Source organism: Lactuca saligna, chromosome 2 (genome assembly GCF_052625555.1).
Source record: "Lactuca saligna cultivar CGN05327 chromosome 2, ASM5262555v1, whole genome shotgun sequence".
In the NCBI taxonomy this organism is placed as follows: Eukaryota; Viridiplantae; Streptophyta; class Magnoliopsida; order Asterales; family Asteraceae; genus Lactuca; species Lactuca saligna.
In genome coordinates this window covers 71,834,267-71,847,207 of record NC_136418.1, presented here as the reverse complement: position 1 = coordinate 71,847,207, position 12,941 = coordinate 71,834,267, and positions in this window count along the sequence as shown.

Sequence of the window (12,941 nt, the reverse complement as noted above, 5' to 3'; positions counted from 1 at the left end):
TCAAGGATCCTGAAGAAGTTTTCAACATGCTGGAAGAATACAACATGAAGTTGAAATCTTCCAAATGCCATTTTGGAATGAGATCAGGTAAGCTCCTTGGATAGATGGTAACTTAAAGAGGAATAGAAGAAAGTCCAGAGAAAATAAAGGCCATCATTGATTTAAGATCCCCATCCTCGATAAATGGCAAAAGATCTATAATTATCAAGGATCTTGATATTGGCATATTTAACCTTATAATTCATGCATTATCTTAATATTTTATGTTGCATTTGTTTCAAATATTGAAAAAAAAGGTACATAGTTAGTTTAAAATATCTTCTGAAGAAACAAAGAGATGCTTGGAAGGAAAAGGAAATGGAATTGGAAAATGGAAGCCTAGATCTTGGATTTAGAAGAAAAAGCTAATATTAAAGAAGAACACGGCGTGTTATCTCTAAACACGAGATGTTGCGCTGAAAAATTACGATGGAATGGTGCCTTTCGTTACACGCGTTCTTAATAAAGAACATGATGTGTTGGGTATAAAAACATGTTGTGTTGCACCGTTTTTTAGAATCTATTTAAGGATCATTTTTTTTAGAAAACCTAACTTATGCTATGGAGGTTTTGGTTTGGGTTCATTGTGTGTGAGGTTAAAACACCATTTATGAGTCAATAGGTGTGATATGAGCGCCAAGACATAAACTTTACGTGATAAATAAGCTTGGAAAGACTGGATCTATGAGCTAGTGGAACAGATCTGACCTTAGAAGGTCATTTGGGTTAATGCATAGAACGCACTCACCGAGTCCATCAGCAGACTCGGTGAGTTAGAGCGAGTTATTCTGTGTTTTCGAATCAGGAGTTGGGTAACCGAGTTGGGTGAGTGACCCGGTGAGTCGGAAGAGGTTCAGAGGAATCCGGTCCTCGTAGGGACTCAGCGAGTCCACGTCAAACTCGGCGAGTTGGGTTGACCGTTGACCATTGACAAAAGTTGACCGGTGTTGACTTGATAGAGTTAGTCAATCCTAGTTAGGAAAGTGTTAATTAGAGATATATCTGTGTACAGGAGGACTATAGCTTGGGAGATTGAGCACTAGTGATTTCAGGGATTTACGAGTTACCGAGATACGCAAGGTGAGTCTTCTCACTATAATTTATGTTGAGTAGGTAAATAGAGTTATGGGATACAGTGTTTTATATATATTGTTTGTTGCACTGCATTCTTCTATGTGATTTATGTTGTGCATGTTTGCAGAGTTGGAACCTGAGGGTTCACAGAGTTTGGGTGCATGGACCCACATAGTTATAGCCTCGAGTGGTTAATATGTGTTATATGTTGTATTTTGGGGAACTCACTAAGCTTTGTGCTTACAGTGTTTTGTGTTATGTGTTTCAGGTACTACTGAGGATCGCGGAAGGCACCGGCTTGATCAATACACACATGTGATTTTTATGCTATGAGATCTTGGGATTAATATATGTTATAAATTGAGTTTCAAACAATGATGTTTTTTATGATTTACAAATGAATTATGTTTTTATAAATGCGAAAAATTGTTTTGGAAATTTATGGTGTTACAAGTTGGTTTCAGAGCCTTGGTTTGAGGGATTCGGGTACACCTTCGGGAGTATTTGAACTCAAACTGAGGATTTGGAAAATATTTTCAAAAGAAAACCAAGTTTTCTACAAGAAGTAAAAGATTTTTAGGGAAACACAGAGCAGAGACGTGTGTACGATCAGTCAATACCCGAACGGTGATTTCCCAAAATACCCTTATGTTATATGTTTATGAGATTGATATGATGTATTCTCTTGCTAGAGTTGGCTAGGTGTTCCTATTAGGACTAGGGTGGCCTGATTTGTGATACCTTAGCCTAGGGGAAGGTGAGCTGCTATGAGATGCTTGAGAGTGAGTAGGTAGCAGTGAGGAGCTATGAGAGATCTATAGAGAGTGGATTATGCATAATATAGTACTTGGGACTTGGGATCTATAACAGCCGGGTTTCCAGGTATATTATTTTATTTTATTATTTTGAGTTATGAAGAGGAACTCGGTGAGTTGATTCGTAGCCTCTCCGAGTAGGGTCGTGATTGTTCATCCGGATTCGACTTGGACTCGGCGAGTCCATGAGTGGACTCGGGGAGTCCACGTTGTTTAATGAAACCCTAAATCCCCGGGTTCGGAGCCTATTTAAGGGCACTTATAGCCTCTCATTGCGGCTACCAGTCCCTTGAGAGAACCTTAAGTGAGCCAAATCGTTGTTAGGAAGAAGAAGACACTTTTGATCCTTGTATCTTTGTTTTAGCAAGAAGGAGGTGCAAGAGCAAGAGGGGAGGTGCGATTCGAGCAATTCGAGGGATTCAGAGACTTCATTTTGAGGTAATAGTTCGAACCTCCCTCAGTTTTGGTGTAGATCATTATAGTTAGGGTTTTCTAACCCCTTTGGAGAGTGATTATGTGGAGCAAATGGTCCCTCTTCGAGTTTGTGCGTTGGATCTGGACTCAAAGAGGTCCAGAGACCTTAACCCTTGGAGCTTTATGGATCATTTTGGGGTTATTGGACTTAGATTGTCGTTTTTGGGATTAAATCTCCTTTTGATGCCTTGTTGTTGTTTTACATGCATCAAGTTTCGAGCTTTACATGACATTCATGATTGGGAAGGCCAGATCTTTGATTTAGGGAAACAGATCTGACCTTAGGAGGCCAGTAGAGGTTGTGCATGGCATGAAATCGCCGAGTTGTTCCTGAGACTCGGCGAGTAGGGTTAGGGTTTCACGTAAATTATTCAGTGAGTAGACTTGTTGAGTTTGGGGATGACTCAGTGAGTCATAAGCGAGTTACAGGACTGGAGTTCAAGGCGGTACTTGCCGAGTTGTTCTTGAGACTCGGCGAGTTGAGTCGTGGTGGCCCCGCGATTCATGCCTAGTATGACTTGTCAAGCATAGGGAGGGACTCGGCGTGCCAAGCATGACAAAGTGTTAAAGAACATGTGTGAACTCGTTGAGTCACTAGGGTGCACTCGGTGAGTAGGGTCAAAGTGTGACCATTGACTTTTAAGGTTTGGTCAATGGAGTACTTGTGTCGGGAGGGGGTAAAATAGCCTTTTTCTCTCCTGAGGGTGCCAAAGGCAGACTGAGTCTAGTCTTGAGAATTGTATTTATAAGAGTATTTACTTTATGTGAATAGGCAAAGACTAGGCAATATTCCTACCGAGTCAGAGATTTACCGAGACGTCTGAGGTGAGTCTTCTCACTATACATTACCTAGTGTGGTAACAGAGTTATGTGATAGAGTATTTTAGAGTTATATGCCAGTGTAATTGCTTGTTATTTAGGTGCTATGATTTATTGTGATATGTGCTATGTATGATTCAGAGTTACAGAGTTAGGACCTTTGGGTCCACAGAGTTAGGACTTTCGGGTCCACAGAGTTAGGGCCAGAGGACCCACAAAGAGTTGGGGCTGGAGGGCCCCACTAAGACACATAGACATGAGGGTCAACAGAGTTACCGCCTCGAGTGGCTATTATGTGTTAGAGTGGTATTTTAGGGAACTCACTAATCATTTATGCTTACAGTGTTATGTGTTATGTGTTTCAGGTACCAACAATGATCGCTGGAAGGCGCCGGCATGATTCGTACACACGCATACCGTAGTGTATATATATATATATATATATATATATATATATATATATATATATATATTGATCTTGGGTTTTGTATTGATACAATGTTGATATAATGATTTGTTTATGATTTCAAATGATATTTCTACGGTGTTACAAGTTGGTATCAGAGCCTTGATTTGAGGGATTCAGATATATCTTCGGGCGTATCTGAACTCAAACTGGGGATTTGAGGAAACTTTTAATAATAAAAATAATACTTTTTTGAAAAAGAGTAAAAAGAGTCTTGAGACAAACAGAGCAGAGCCGTGAGTACGATCAACCAGGGCCCGAACAGTGATTTCCCAAAATACCCTCCTAATAAGTGATTATCAGATATATTATGTATTCCATATGATGAGTTACGATATGCATGCTAGAGTAGACTAGGTATTCTCATTAGGACTAGAGTGGCCTGATACATGATGCCTTAGTCTAGGGGTTTCGCTGCTAGAGATGCTTAAGAGTGAATTAGATAGTAGCGAGGTGCTTATGAGATTTTTGTTAGTGAGTAGCACATGATAAGAAGAGTAAAGTACTTGGGATTTGAGGCTCAAGGAGGAGGACTTGAGATGAATTCCAACGCGGTATGGATGGTAGTATTGGGCCCGTACTACTGAAGATACCAGGTTGGTATGCAGTCCAAGTAAGAATCCTTTGGGCATCAAGGATCGAGTAGGGTGGAGTTATCGAGTGTATTTATACTCGAAAAGGGTCTCTAATATTCTTATGTTGTATTTCAAAAGGAGACCATGGTTGGGACGCACCACACACCAGTGATCGGCAGTTCGAGTGATGATGAGATCCGTAGGATCATCCAGGAGAAGGTGGCTGCGACCATCAGGGCAGAGATACCAGAGATGTTCGGGTCTATCAAGACTACTTTGATGGAGACATTTGATGAGAGATACGATGCTCTTTCTGAGGTTGCTGTTGCTTCGGCCACTGCAGCTATAGCTGCGACTAGGACGCAGGGTGGTGATGCGTTGTTGTTCCGAGAGTTCTGCAATACAAAACCACCGGAGTTTGATGGGACCCAGGACCTGATTGCGGTGATGAGATGGATTTCTGAGATAGAGGGGTGTTTTTTACTTGCTCATCTCCAGAGCATTTGAGAGTCCGGTTCGCGCTGAACTAGCTTCGCTTGGGAGCGAAGGACTGGTGGAAGTTTGTGACTGCGCACTTTGTGCCTGCTGAGCTTGCTGCGGTGACCTGGGAGAGGTTCACCACTATGTTTCGAGACGAGTACGTTCCCCAGGTAGAGAGGGAGCGTTTGGCCCATGATTTTCTGAACCTCAAGCAGGGTACTGAGTCTGTTATGGTGATTACGAGGATGTTTCATGAGCGGGCGATGCTCTTCCCAGAGCATGTGTCCTCCGAGCAGGAACGCATGAGCTGATATTTGAGCATTCTGAGGAGGGATATACGTGATTTCATGGCGAACTCGACGTACCGGACATTTGTCGAGCTTCAGGAAAATGTCCGGAAGAGGGAGATAGAGTTGGAGACCTAAGCCAGCGAGGAGGCTGAGTCTCAGGGAAAGGATCGGCAACCGGCTCAATCTCAGCCGGTAGCCAAGCGGGTCAAACCTACTGATTTGAGATCTAGGAACCAGAAGGGCCGCACTTGTGGCAAGTGCGGCAAGAGCCACGAGGGTATTTACAGAGCAGGGTCTTGCTACAAGTGTGGCAAGGAGGGGCACATGGCCAAGGATTGCCCTAAGGGTTTTTCAGTCTGTTTTGTTAGCAACCAGACTGGACACCGGAAGGCAGAGTGTCCACAGTTGCGGGGGTCAGTGCAGGGAGCATTTCCAGGATCAGCCCCTACTGCGGTGAGAGCTTCGAAAGTTCAGCCTGTGAAGGTTGAAGCACCGAAGGCATGTGAGAGAGCCTTCCAGTTGACTGCAGAGGAGGTCCGCGCAGTGCCCAATGTCGTGGCCGTTATGTACTCTTTCATCTATTCTTTTACATTCTGTGATGATTGTGCTTATATTATGTTATGCGTAGGTACCTTCCTTCTGAATTTTGTACCTGCTCTATTGTTATTTGACTCGAGTGCGAGTCGATCTTTTGTATCGTTGGCCTTTAGCCGACACATCAGTAATAGTAGAAAGGCGATGAGTCGACCTCTGAGAGTTTCCATAGCGGATGAGAGAGAGGTGTATGCCACCGAGGTGATACGTGGTTGTGTACTCGATATTTTGTGGGTTGAGTTTCCGATAGATTTGGTCCCTATTGCGATGGGGGATGTCTGTGTCATTGTGGGCATGGACTGGTTGAGCAGATTTGGAGCGATCATCGACTGCGAGCAACAGCTAGTGACCATGCGAGACCCTAGTGGGGGAGTCCTTACGGTGTACGATGAGGGTACACATTCCAGTTCAACATTCTGCTCAGCCGCCAGGGCGAGGCAGAGCCTTCAGCAGGGATGTAAAGGATTCATAGCATATGTTATGAACGCGAGGGTTGACTCAGAGAGACCGAGGTCTATGGGGGAGGTTCCGATAGTGCGTGAGTTTCTGGATGTATTTCTAGAGGAGTTGTCGGGCGTACCTCCTGTGAGGCAGGTGGAGTTCAGTATTGATTTGGTTCCAGGGTCCACGCCTATCGCCAACGCCCCCTATCGCCTTGCGCCTCCAGAGATCCAGGAGCTATCCTCGCGGCTGAAGGAGCTGCTGGGGAAGGGATTTATTCAGCCGAGTAGTTCAATGTGGGGAGCTCCTATCCTTTTTGTCAAGAAAAAGGATGGTTCACACCGGATGTGTATTGACTACCGGGAGTTAAACAAATTAACAGTCAAGAACCGTTACCCGTTGCCGAGGATTGACGATTTGTTCGATTAGCTATAGGGAGCATCTTGGTTTTCCAAGATCGAATTGAGGTATGGATTGTTGGATTAATGTCTAATTCCATAACTATAATTGGTAAAACTTGACCTGACCCGGCATGGTCCATTTGGGTTGCATGGCATCATGCACTTGGATAGACTATAATGAGAGAAATAAGACACTTATGGTTATTAATATATTATAAGTTCTAGTATATTAATAATAAGAATAATAAGATTATTTAATTAGTATTGATCAAGAATTAATCTAGGATTAATTAAGTGATCAAAAGAAGACTAATTAAATATATGGGTTGATTGTGTAAATCATCCATACTTGTATAGTGGGCTAAAGCTCCATGGATTATCTAGTTGGGCCAAAACCCATATGATGCTCCTTGGATGCTCCATGGTGTATTTGAACCCATGGATCCAAGGAAATGGAAAGTCATGATAATTAGAGTTTACCCTAATTGTAACACTATATATAGATATTATTCTTGACCAAAATCGGCCACTAGATTATTCTAGAGAGGGCTAGCTGATTTTATGAAGTGTTCTAATTTCTCTCTAAGTTATTCCAAGTGCTTATGGTGTTGTGTGAACCATTTGAGGTGTCACACTTGGGGCACTAGGCACTCAAGCTTCATGAAGACAAGCACTATCAAAGAGGTATGTATTGTATCTTGTTATATCCATTATTTTGTATGCTAGATTAGGATAATACTTTGGATGTTCATATTTGCATGTATAATAGAGAAAACATAGATCCAAGGTATTTAGGGTTGCATGTACACTTAGGAGTGTTAGAATGCTCATAACCCAACAGTGGTATCAGAGCCTAGGCTTGTTTTCTTGTTATACTTGCAATAGAAGCTGAAAAATCGAGTTTTGATGCTATCAGCCCAGCTGACTCGCCGAGTCCATGAAGGGACCCGACGAGTCCAAGGCAAAATGCATCCAACTCGCCGAGTTGTGTTCATGCAGTCGACGAGTTGGACCCCAGACAGCATATCTTCGAGGTTTTTGGCTAGAAATGGACTAGGAACATTACCCTAAGTTGTTTTTGAACTTATAAACTTGTTTTTAATGTGGTAATGTTCATGCTAATCCATTTTCAAAGATAATTGTCAATAGATTCATGTTTTGTATTAGTTTAAAGGTTAGACTAATTACATGAAAAAGTTTGATTTGAATTATCATGTTCTTATGAGTTGCTTAGATTAATAGAAAAGTTGCGTGAAAAAGTTGTTTTCAATCCAAATTAATCTAAGAGTTGATTCTAAAATGTGTTTTTGTAACTTGTCCTCAAGTTATATGAAAAGTCACATTTAAGTTTCATAAAAACTCATAAAAGTTGGCAATGGTTACAAAAGATGAAGAGTCTTGTCCTTAAGTTATGGAGGTTCAAGAATCACTTCATTAATAAATAAATAAATAAAATAATGTAACCTTAATTAATTTCATAAGTTATAAAATAAAGAAAAAGTTAATTCTTTATTAGTTTAAAGTCTTCCATAATTTGTCCTCAAGTTATGGAACTTGAAGAGTTTTTGGATTAAAACTACTTTAAACATATAAGTTATGGAATTAATTAGTTTTGAATAGTTTCAAAACTTTCCCTCAAGTTTTGGAATTTGTAAAGTTTTCTCTTATGAATACTTTAATTCCAAGTTAGCCCTTAGAATTTTAAAAGTTAAAATTCAACCCTTATACTTTATAATATTATAAGTTAATAATATTTATATGTATAAGAGTAAAGTCGGTCTTACCGCTAGTACGCCTCATTCACGAAGCCGGTCTATAAGGTGGGTATAAGGTTGTTGCCTATAAAATGGCAACTTAATGGGTGTCCACTCTCACCCACCGCTTGCATGACTGGTGGAGGGTCGTTAGCCGAACGGGTTTGACATGACTTTAATTCTCCCTTCATTAAAAGTATTAATGATAAATACTAAGTAACTAAACTCTTAAAAATACCCAATCTTAGTTACTTAGGAAAATGTGAATAAGGTGCTAATCCATGAAATTACACTTTGCACTTTGTTTAAGTCGGTTAGTGGAGCGTGTGTGGTTAACTGGCACACTAACTCGTATTTAACAAGGTAGGCAAAGGGTAACTTAATGTTTATCATAGTATCGATGGAGCGTGTGTGGTTAACCGGCACATCGATTGAGGGGTAAACACTTAAGGGTACCAAGTAATTTGCATGGTTACTTCACACCTTGTTTTGTGATCCTCGGCATCCCAGTCACAAAACCTGAAGGGCACACTCGAGATTGAAACATGCCATTGAACAGTTCAATGAATCTCAAAAGATCTAGGAGTTTCAAAACCAATTAAAACCTAATAATACATTTCATTTATCTTGGTGGAAATTGGTGAATCGTCATTCACCTACCTTCAAATTGTTTTATAGCTTGGATTACGGCATACCTCTTCTAAGTTATAAAATAATTTGTTGGGTCCTAGCCTTAATATTTCATATTGGGTGTCATATTAAGGACTTTAAAATCAACTATCTTGAATATCTCCCAAAACATGTCTGTTTTAGACATTTATGATCTTCCCAAATCTCTTGAAACAAGCTTTCCTAAATGAAGATGATGTCCCTTGGATATCATACTTCTCTCTCCTCCTCCAATTATTCTCCCTAACCCACAAGTTCTTGAAAAGTTTAAGGTCACTCGAACCCTATTGGCAAGACGAGGTCTAGGTGTGATCACATCTTGGAGATGTAGTCACATATTGACAAGCCGGGAGAGTTGGGTGTCAAAGTCTTGAGAAAGTTGGTGTTTCAATCACTTTCTAAGTCACATAGTGAGTTCTTTTGGAACACCTATGAAACAGACTATGACAAGACCCTTAATGATCTTATCTATTTTCTAAGATCAACTTCCTGAAACTTTATGGACATTGACAATAGTGACACAGGAAATCTAGAAAAAGCATTCTCTTCCCAATGGAAAGGGATCGGCCATAGTCAACTCGGTTGACCAAATGGTAAAGAGAAAAGTCTAAGTCTGTGATAGTCCTGTGTACCATTATCAAAGGGTCCATATGTTTATATTGCCAAAGTAAGGGGCATTAGTTGCGAAGCTGCCAAGTTTACCTAAGGATGTTAAAGTCAATAAGTTTGACTCTACTTCAGGTAAAGTCCACTATCTAACTCTGTTAAGTTTCTATTCTGAGATTTTTGATACATGATGTGACTGGGTCACATGGTGATGTTTTAAGAATCAAAGAAAAGTGAAGAAACTTAAAGAAAGAATATGCTGAATCTGATCGCGTAGATGGATTTCTATCGCGTAGTTTGAAAAATCGGATTCTTGAGCTACTTCTTAGGAGTTATGAGATATTGCTTAAGAATAGATAACAACAAGTTTTCATATGGGTTGTAAGGATAAGTTTTTCCGCATAGTTTTTAAAATAAAAGAAAATTTTGATTTTATTTATTTTAAAAATATCCTTACAATGGCATTTGAGGGAAAATTGTTGCTTATATGATTCTATTAATAGCAAGAGTGGAAATATGAATTGATTCCTTCATTTGTGGTAATGTCTAAATTTACCAAATAAGGAAAGATTCTCATCATCCAAAGTCTCAATTGGACCGGGACTTGGAATCATGCAAGTTGTATAGCATGATGAATGAGAACTTTCAAGTATTGGAAAAAATTAAGACTAATTACTTGTTCACATGGATGTGTGAGTCAAGTAATGGACTAAGGGATCGAGTACATAGTCATGTGCACTGATTAAGTCCACCACAAAAGATATAAGGCTATTCGTCATAGTTTACTAAAGCTCAGTAAATATGATTATACTTACAAGCTTAAGTGTAACTCTGAGACATTGGAAAATGTTCCAATGTAAGGCAGAGCGAATAAGGAGAATCAAGTTAGGGAAAAGGATAAAAGTTTCTAAAATCTGAAAAGATGGGAGATTACTTTAGTATCAGCTTTGTGATCATCTTAATGATTAAGAAACCATATCAAAATTTGTTCTCTAAGAAAGTCTTAGTGCATTCTTATGACTAAGAAGAAGGGATCTTGAAATTGTTGAAATGGTTAAATCAAGAAGATGAGTCATACTTCGTTCCAATACAAGTCTTAGAGTCATACTCCAAGATTGTAATTTGAGTGACATGTCTTAAAGAAGGTTTAAAACACTTGACAAATGTAAGAGTAAAAGTTTTCTACTCTTGTACATTTGAAATTGGTAAGTTGTGATGTTTTGGATAAAACAAAGACCAACTAAGGCCAATTGTGTGAAGTGTTTGTCTTGATTAGAATCCACACTATCTCTTGGATGTTTGACAAGGAAGTCTTATAGGTCAAGAAGACAGTGGGAGTCTTAAAGGTCTTGAAAGTCTCAAGAACTAATCAAGAATGAAACCTGAAGTTCTTCACTAGCACACGACTTGAGGTTTATAACCTATCGTGTTGACATATTCTGTGCCCATTCTAGTTAAAGTTGGCTTTGCATATGAGTTCTTAGAGTTCTCAATGTGTTGCACAACAACTTGGAAGCAATGGTAGGCCCTTGAGCTGCCAGGTGGCAAGAAATTAAGATTGAGTTCAATCCATATGGTTTTGGATTTGTCATTATCCTTGTCTTGTGATTATGGTTTTGACAAATTCATACGGGTAGGAACTCATACACCATTAAGTCTAAGTGTCATAAAGTTTCTCTCCGATTCATGAAAATGATGGTGAGGAAACACTTTCACTAAGTAGATCTTAGTTAGATAGCAATTGTGATATTTGCATTCTCAAAGTCGTTAGTGGAGCGTGTGTGGTTTACCGGCACACTAACCTGAACTTGTGAGAAGTGGCAAAAAGGTCTAACCATTATGATTACGGCATCCCTCTTCATAATTGTTTAGACACACAAATGTGTTATCTAAGGAAAGGTGTATGTTTTTGATAAAGTCTTATCAAAACAATCTAGTATCAGAAATCTGAACTTTGGTCAGAAAGTCAATAAAGTATTGATTTCTAGAAGTCGAGCTTTCTGAGTACATGTCAAAGCTAGTGGGAGCATATGTGTTATGGTAATAATCATCATGTTAGTGGGAGCATGATAATTACGATAAGTATTGCAAGCTAGCAATGTTAATTATAGAAAAACAAAAGGTTTCAATTGGGAAAAACTTGTTTTGCTATAATCAAGGGAGAGGAAATTATACTTCATCTCAAATCTATAAGCTTAGATCGTGAGGTTTTAATCATTTAGTCAAGGATATATATGAATTTCATGTTGGAATGGCTCAACATAAGGAAATTCTGTATATGGGTCCATTATTTGTGTTCTTAAATTCCATTATGATTACGGCATCCCTTTTCATAATCTGAATTATGAGAACTTGGCAAATAGAAATGGAAATGTTATAGCAAAAGACTGGTTTAGTCTTTATGTGACACATCATGAATCGTGTCCCATATGCTTCAGATATAGGACCGATTACATGTGCTATATTCATCCTTTCTAAAAATTTTCCAAATGTCTAGGGCATTAAGAAGGGAAAAGGTTTAGAACTGGATATGACTAAAAGGATTAAACAATTGTCGAGGACAATCTAAGGTTTACCAAAGACTGGTTTCTCAAGGACAATTGGAAGTATAGTAATAATTCTGGAAGGACCATATTGACATAATCTGTAAGGAGGCAACTCTTGTTCAGAAGTGATAGTCGAAATGGAATCTGGAAATGTTTCAAAGTTAGAATTTTCAATCTGTGTAAGATTAAGGAAACTTAATGCAAGAAGGATGGTTCTGACTTTGTGCATAATCATTACAAGAGGATCGATGCATATAAGTTTAGAATCTAACAGATTTCAGTAAATGACATGAATTTGGAATTCTTGCATTTGCAGTAAGGATTGTGAAAAAGAATCATTGAAGTTATGTTCAATTGATCCAGTTCACAAAGTAAAGATCATAGACAAACATAGTATGCATACTTGGTGTATGGCATGACTAGTGTTTAGAAAACATAGTGTGCATGCTTGGAGCATGGGACAACTATTGTTTTAAATTCAAGAATAATGTTGATAGCTGAAACAATATACAATAAATAATGTGTAATCATATGGCGATAAATAAAAAGTGTTTTATTTATATTCATAAGTTCTGAGACCATATTGGATTCAATTATTATTGTGTTTCACTTTACATGTTTTGACTTCCCGAATAAACTAGGTTATTCTTCCGGAATGACTAAGTTATTCAAACCATCCACAGTCGGTCATATGTTAGAAGTAGATATGAATTAAGACTGTCATGGGTTGGCTTGTAGAGGTCTAAGGTGTTGGACAAATGGCTACAACACTCATGAGTGCTCATAAGTTCTGAGTATTGGATTCAACCCGCGCTCATTGGAATCACTTCATGGATTTTATCATGAGTGATCATGAGACAATAATATCTTATATTCTTCAAACCTAGAGATATGAGTT